This window comes from Apodemus sylvaticus, chromosome 5 (assembly GCF_947179515.1).
Source record: "Apodemus sylvaticus chromosome 5, mApoSyl1.1, whole genome shotgun sequence".
Lineage (NCBI taxonomy): Eukaryota > Metazoa > Chordata > Mammalia > Rodentia > Muridae > Apodemus > Apodemus sylvaticus.
Genome location: NC_067476.1, coordinates 154,123,033 through 154,130,765, shown reverse-complemented (window position 1 = coordinate 154,130,765; position 7,733 = coordinate 154,123,033). Strand labels below are relative to the sequence as shown.

The 7,733-nt window shown below is 53.8% G+C and overlaps 1 protein-coding gene across 4 annotated transcripts in view; it reads left to right on the top strand.

Moving 5' to 3' along the window:
* The window catches only part of Nfatc2 (nuclear factor of activated T cells 2), a 117,009-nt gene that overhangs the window by 24,739 nt on the left and 84,537 nt on the right, over nt 1–7,733 (top strand). The window lies entirely within an intron of this gene.

Sequence of the window (7,733 nt, the reverse complement as noted above, 5' to 3'; positions counted from 1 at the left end):
CTAGAATCTTCTACACATTGAAACTGTATCTTACTGTGGAGCTACTGTATGGTAGGGACCTGGACGTTGCATTTATAAGCATCTTTGAGGGGGATTGTGAGTTCCAGGCCAGCTAAGGCTACATAGAGAGATGTTGTATTCCACCGCAACCCCCCACCCCCACTCCAAGAAAAGAAAAGAAAAGAAAAGAAAAGAAAAGAAAAGAAAAGAAAAGAAAAGAAAAGAAAAGGAAGAAGCTTTCTTAGAAATTATAAAACAGAAGTACAGGAGTAGAGACCAGAAGACAAACAACCTCCAAATCCTAAAATTCTCCCCAAGTGCACTGGGTGTGTCGCCCTAGCTCAGGACTCCTGACAGCGATCAAAGCATTCCCTACACAAGTGTAACAAAACCACCATGAAGCCCTATTGTTCTGTATAATTAATATATGCCGAGGAGAAGGGGGAAAATGGAAAATCCTGGCACAGCCTGTTCCCCGACCTGGCAGCCCTAGAACCAGGTTCCTTTCCCAGAGCCTAAGACTCCCCTCCCCCTTTCCTGTGTCCCTCGGTTGTTCTGCTGTGACGTGGGGCAGTGTACCCTGGACTTGGTTGTCATCCTCCAATGGCGGTCAGCCCCCGTACTGGCTGGCCACGCTGAGCATGCTGGTTAGAGGGCACCTGTGGGAAGCCTCAGTTGCTTCTCACTGCCTGGAGCGCACCCTGGGCAGTCTGATCTGGTGGATCTCGGTGAGCACCGGTTTTGGGGTTCTAAGTGGGTAGGGAAGTACTGAATGATGGTGCCCCGACTCCAAGGCCTCGCTTCGGGAAGATTGATTGGTAGGTCAGCGCCACTCCGGAGCGTCACTCACGCAGTGACACCCACTCTGGAGGGGGTCAGTCCCACTCTGCTTGCAGCCTCTTAAGTCCCCTCCTGTCCCCATCATGGCTGCCCTCTGTGCTTACACAGCCCTTGGCCAAGGCTCTCTGATGCCTCCCATGGATTCCAGCTGCAGCCACCAGAGAGGCTGACGTTTACCCTGTTGGCTCAGGGGGACCCCACGATGTTTGATCTCAGGCCCCAGGCCTGGAAGGCCAGACACATACTGACCTGATTCATGGGCGTCCATGCCCTCGGGACCGCGACCTACCTTATGGGTGTCCCTTTCCTCAGGACCACTGTCTATCATGTGCTGTCATTGCCCACAGCCGGTGGCTTTGTGACCTTTAGTCTAGTTTTGAGTCTCTGTGGCAGGAGGGCTGCTTACCTACCAGCTGTTTTAACGTCCCTTAAGACCCCTTAAGACTACTTTCCCTAAAAAGAAGAAAAATCTGTTATGATTGGCAAGGCTTAGTTGCTTGAGGAGGGGACCCTGGCCCGCAGGTTGCCGGGAGGCCGGGTCCCATGGAGAAGCTCACTAAAGGCAGATGAGGGGAAAGGGAGGTCCGAGGCAGCTTCTGGGTACCGCAGAGGAAGGATAGCGTCAGAGTGCCCCGCAGAAAGCAAGGGCCTGGGGGTGGCTTTCACGGTCCACCCAGCAGTGGATTCATTTGTGGGGCGTACCCTACATCTGCGCCATCTGCTGGGACCGGCTCTGAATCCAGGCAGAGATGGGGAGACAGCGATGGGTCTGGAGGGCGGTGGATGGATTAATCGTGTCAAGAGAAAGGACGGAAAAGTTTCTGGGGCTTTGGGCCTGTGACACAGGGGCGTGGGTGTGGATAGGGCAGAGGTCAGTGGAGTTCTTTGAGGAGGGGGCTGGGATTGAGGACTCAGGAAACTGGGGGTGGGGGAGGGCAGGGAGCAGATTGTACCCAGGGTGCTTAAGAGGAGGAGCAGAAAGAGGCTAGTGTAACTGGAACGTGCAGGGTGGGGGTGGGGTGGGTGGGTGGGTGGGTGGGGGAGTAGGGGGGTAGGGGTAGGGGAAGGGGAGGGTTGGGGGATTTAAGGTGGGGGAGGGATATAGGACCAGGGTTGCCAGGGAGAGGGGTGTAGATGAGGAAGAGGATACAGAACACTCAGGCTCTTGCTGTCCCTGTGGAACAAGAGGAAGGGGGCTGGGTGACTCCTTCCAAGGGCTCCGTGCGTCCTGGCACACGCACGAGCTGTCTCATTCACTGGTCCCTTAGTGCTTATTTCTTGGATTCCTGCTGCGGATCAGGCAAGGTTCCAGGTTCTTAGTATGACAGGGATCCAGATTTTACAGTTAGCGCAATGATGAGCATTTTGGATGTGCTTACCACACATGAGGCTCACTCCATTTTTATCCGGGTGAGATCTCAGAGCTTGCTCGAGGTCACTGCTGTTCGGTGACAGAGTTATCAGCTGCTTCGGGACCTTGCTGGTCATCTGCGGACACCTCAGCCTGACTTCCATCTTGTGGAGAAACCTGGAGCCCATGCCTCCTGTCTACTCTCTCTTTACAACGTCACCTCCTGTCCTGGCTCTGACCCTGGCCCAATGCCTGCTCCCCTTGAGGATTCTGACTGACTCTGACCAGAGGATCACACCACCACTGTAGGCTGAGGCCTGTGGCGCAGAAGCCACGTGAGAAGCTGGGCTCCGTTTGGCCTCAGAATCAGGAGTAGACGTGATAGCGGCAGGGATCAGGGGAGAGACAGAGGAAGCGCTGGCTCTCAGTGAGGCCTTTACGCCATCCATCTAAGGCTGGGCTGTGGAAAGTTCCAGAAAGGGATTGGCTGGATGTTGAGTCCAGAGGAACACTATTGCTCTGCATTCAAAGTTCACATCCCTCTTCTGGCCCGTCGCTTCGCAGAGTGAAGTTTCAAAGGCTGCTCGTTTCCTTCAGAAGACGCTAGGTGGATTATAATTTAAAACCTTATTGAGCAGAGTGTGTTTGCCGTAAAGTGAACCGTGGACACTCCAGTTCTAGCCTGGGAAGCAGATTTTAATAGGGATCTTAGTGTCGGGGTGTGGCACGTGACTGTGGCCAAGGGTGTGGCCGGGGATGTGGCACGTGGCTGCTCTGGTGGATTGCTCACCTTGTGGGTGTGTAGCCCTGCGCTCCAACCTCAGCACTACAAAATGGGGCATGGCCATGCACATCTGAAATCTCAGCACACCTGTGGGATCTAGACTCAAGAGTTCTGGAGGGCTGGGCAGTGGTGGCGCACGCCTGTAATCCCAGCACTTGGGAGGCAGAGGCAGGCGGATTTCTGAGTTTGAGGCCAGCCTGGTCTACAGAGTGAGTTCCAGGACAGCCAGGGCTACACAGAGAAACCCTGTTTTGAAAAACCAAAAAAAAAAAAAAAAAAAAAAAAAAAAAAAAAAATGGAGTTCTGGAGGAAGCATGAGGCTCTCAGGACTTTGTCACAGAGGCACGACCCTGACTGTCCCCTCATCTCAGGCAGTGGGTCTCAGCTTTGTGAGCCAGGAGCTGCTCCCAAGCGCCTGTTCAGGTGGTTCCTCCTGTCAGGAGCTGGGGAGCCAGCAAGCTTGCAGACTGCTAGAGGCCTTCAGGATCCTCTCTTGGATCTCAGCCGGTCACTCACTCTGAAGCTGTGCTCCTTCAGGGAGAAAAGCCAGCTGAGTTCCCTTTCCTGGTGAGCTTAAGGAACAGCACCCCTCAGGCAGCCCCACGCGTGTGTGTGTGTGTGTGTGTGTGTGTGTGTGTGGTCTTCTCCGATAAGTTCGTGAGCTCAGGACTTCCCGTTTCCTTTTTAGATGTGTGATAGGAAGTGGGTCTTGTGGATGGTCACTTGTTGGGGTACAACCGGTGTGCTGACATCTGTGGAGGCTCATGGGGTCCTGGGTGTGGGGTAGGGGAGTAAGGCAGACTTGGCTGGGTGGGGGAGGGGAGGGGGTAGGCTCCCCTGTTTCAGACTTCAGAAGAGGAGTTTGGGGGAGGAGGGGTGTCCTGAGGTGGCTGGGGACTATTTGTTCATAAGTTCCTTAGTCTCTGTCCCTACAGAGAAGACCCGAAATCAAACTCAATAAAAAGAAGAGTTAGGGCTGGTTAGGTGGCTCTGCAGATGTGTGCGGCCGAGCGTGATAACCTGAGTTCCATCCCTTAGACCCACGTGGGAAGGAGAGAAGTGACTTCTAAAAGCTGTCCTGTGACCTTCACATGCACTCCGTGGCATGCTTTCCTGGTTGGGCTAACTGTAGCTGTGTGGGCTAACCTTGTGTTTGGCGACCGTGGAAGCTGATGGCACCCTGTCTATCCCATGCAGACTCCTTTGTTTTCTGTGTATGTGGGAAGCGCTTTGTATGTGACCCAACCCAGGCCAATTATCAGAAGATAAAGATGGGGAAAGTAGGGTGGAGCGGCGTGTGAATGCAGACTCACTGTTAGGAGAAGCTGCCCCCGAGTCCTGCTCTCGCTTCTCTCCTCTCTCCCAGGCCTTTATGGCATTAGCAGTTCAATAAAAATTATTGCGTGCACAGCTCAGGATTTGGGCATCTGTTGGCCATCTGTGTCTGTGTGACCTGCCTGAGGGAGGGGGGAGCGGCTTCTATGGCTGTGTTGGCCCCAGGATGACACCAAAACGGTGGGGTCGCTGTGTGTGTGTGTGTGTGTGTGTGTATGTGTGTGTGTGTGTGTGTGTGTGTGTGTGTGTGTGTCTACTCAGCTCCTCTCCCCAAAAAACACCCAGGGGAGGAGGGCTGTGTCTCACACCTCTCTCAGAAGCCCAAGTGTCCCCGGTTCCTTCAGGTCTAGACAGAGTGTCAAGGCTTCCGGCATGCTGGAGAATTCATTGTTTCCCAGAGGGAGAGAGCAGGCAACCTCAGGCTCTTGCTGAGCACGTGTGTTGTCTGTCCTAAGAGTGACACTCGCTGTGAGCTTTCCTCAGTGACCTATTTAGTCTGTGGCGACACCCTGAAGCACAGGTGGTAGGGTTACCGTGCTCATTTTACAGACAGCACAACTGGGGCACAGCACTGAAGCAGCCTGCCTGCGCTCACCCAGGCTGTGGCGATGGCTGGACGTGGCCACGAGGGACCAGAAACCTAGGGCTGTGCTGTTCACTGAGAGAAGAGAGGGAGCGGGGTGTGTGGGGTGAGGGTGCTGCCTCCTGCTGGCTCTGGGGTACTAGGGATAGCTTCGGGGGGCTTCATCTTTTAGACGGTTTTGTCTTGTGGAGAGCTATCAGGATGTGGGGCTGGGATGCAGCTCAGTGTTAGAGGGCTTGCCAGGAGAATGGGCCCTTTGGTTCTCAGTACCATAAGCAGGAGACTGGAGGGTCCCCGAGGCTTGCTGACTAGTGCAATCTATGAGCCTCAGATTCAGCGAGACAGGGCCATGGACATAGCTGGGCCCTTGCATGTGCTGCTGGCCCTCTGCGTCTGGCTGTTTCTGGCTGCATACACGATCAGATTCCACACTTACCAGGATTAGGAGACTCAGTCCCAGTTAGTAGATATAGCAAGGAGCTCTGGGAAGTGGGGGGGGGGGGGGAAGGCCGGAGCTCCGGCATCAGCTTTGACTTGGCTTTTGCCGATCTCCTTACGTGTCCATCCATGTGGTGATGTCTGCTGCTCCCAGATGGCTCTGAAATGACATAGGCACAGAAGAGGGGTGGCATCCGATTACCTATGGGACCTCCAGTTGTGGGGGCTGACATGAGTGAGTTGGGGCAGATTTCTAGAAGGTTCTTCTGCAGCAGCTTACAGGGGTGCCCTTGTGGCTGTGTAGTACTTTCTGTACAAGGAGTTGTGTGTCGGGCTCTGCCCTAGTCTCTGTCCTCCCCACGGGAGACCCTCCTGGGGAGCCTGTGGGAAAGAAGCCTCTGGCTAAGTAGTCCTTCAAAAGAGAGCGACTGTTGGCTAGGGAGATGGCTCAGTGGCAAGAAAGACCATTTATCCAGAGACACGAGGTCCTGACTTCATATCCCCAGCACCCATGTAAAACACTGGGGACAGCTGTGTCGGCCTGTAGTCTCGGCTTGGTAAACAGGGACAAGAGGACCCTGAGAGCCTGATGTCTAGTCAGCCCAGCCAAATGGTCAGCTTCTAATTCACTAAGAGGTTCTCTCAGGACGGCAAGGTAGGAGTGATGGAGGAAAAGCCCTCATATCCTGCTGCGCCCTTTCCATGTGTACATATGGGAGTGTACACCCATGCACTCAGGACACATACACACACAGAGAGAAAGACAGAGACACACAGAGAGACAGAGACAGAGAGACAGAGAGAGACAGACACTCACACATACACACAGACACACACAGAGAGAGAAAGACAGAGACACAGAAAGACAGAGAGACACAGAGAGAGACAGACACACACTCAGAAAGACAGAGACATACAGAGAGACAGACAGAGAGATAGAGAGAGACAGACAGACAGACACAGACACACAGAGACAGAGATAGAGAGAGACAGACACAAAAGATATATATAGAGAGAGAGAAAGACAGAAACAAAGAAAGAAACAAAGACACACACACAGAGACAGAGAGAGACAGAGAAACACACACACACACACACAGAGAGAGAGAGAGAGAGAGAGAGAATGAATAGTGACCCTATCTGCAAATCTATCTCTCTTGTCCTCAGCTGGCCTTTGCGAGCGAGCGAGGCTCCAGATGCTCTGTGGGTGTCGCGGGTATGCGGCCGAGGCCTGGGCAGAACAGGCAACATTTTCTAATGGCGCCTTGAATGAGTCTCCAAGCTGACTTGGGTGGTGCCAGCTCTGTCGACAGCTCTTATTAACCAGACAGGGAGGTTGGGCGGGTCAGTGGAAGTGATGGCTTCTCAGGGGTTCTGGGACAGTCATGAATGTCAAAGATGGTTGGGTTCAGCCCCTGGTGGACCCTAGTGGTCTTAAATCTATGCCTGGGCTCAGGCAGAATTTCTATCTCTTCTCTGTTACTAAAGCAATGGGTAGCACTTAGAGGGACTTCCCCGTGGAACATCTTATCTGGAGTGGCACGCTGGGCCAAGGCCTCGCCCTCGCTGGCAAGCACACTGCCCGTGCCGCGCCCTCACCCAGAAGCTGTCATTGGCTTTGTTTGCAGGTGAGGATGTGGGAGCTCCCAGGAGGTTGTGCCCTCTCTGTTGACACTGGTCTCCTTGGGGTGACACTGGCGCTGTCCTCACAGGGTCCCTGCAGAGATTGAGTAAACATGGAGTAGTACTGGGGTGTGTAGACACCTCGAGGTATGCCTCAGTTTCCCCCTGTGGCATCCTTGGTGGATAAAGCTACCAGTGCTGCCTCCCACAAGGTGGTCTAGGTCTCTCTCTCCACCCTGAGCTGGGCGCCTGTTACTCTTGGTAACGGTGTGAGACCAGCGCCATGCCCGCCTCAGCTTGTGCTCTGTGCTACCTCTGCTACCCTTGTTCCCAAATGGTGTTGTGACACTGCCCTCACCATCCCAGTCCTCAGACATGAACCCAGCTTCAGGAGGTCGGGGGGGGGGGGGCGTGCCTCCTCCACCGGGGAGCCTGAGTTTAGAGTTGAATCTTGCCTGTTGGGGACTTTGGCTCTTGGTCGGCCCTCATCCAGTGTATGGAGTGAGAAGGGACTCTGAGTGTGCCCACATGAGTATAAACATACATGGAGAAATGGTATGTTTCACATGTAACCATGCACATGTATGCACATGTCCGTAAACCTCTCTGTGATTCCTCTATATTTGTAGACACGTGTGCACACGTATGAATGTTTTCTACGTAACCATTCACATGCATGTATATGTGTATGTTCCCTCTTTTGTTGGTTTGGAGCCTGAACCCAGGGCCTCCGATGTGATTAGCAATGATATCACCAGGCTTTGTCCCCAGCCCTCACA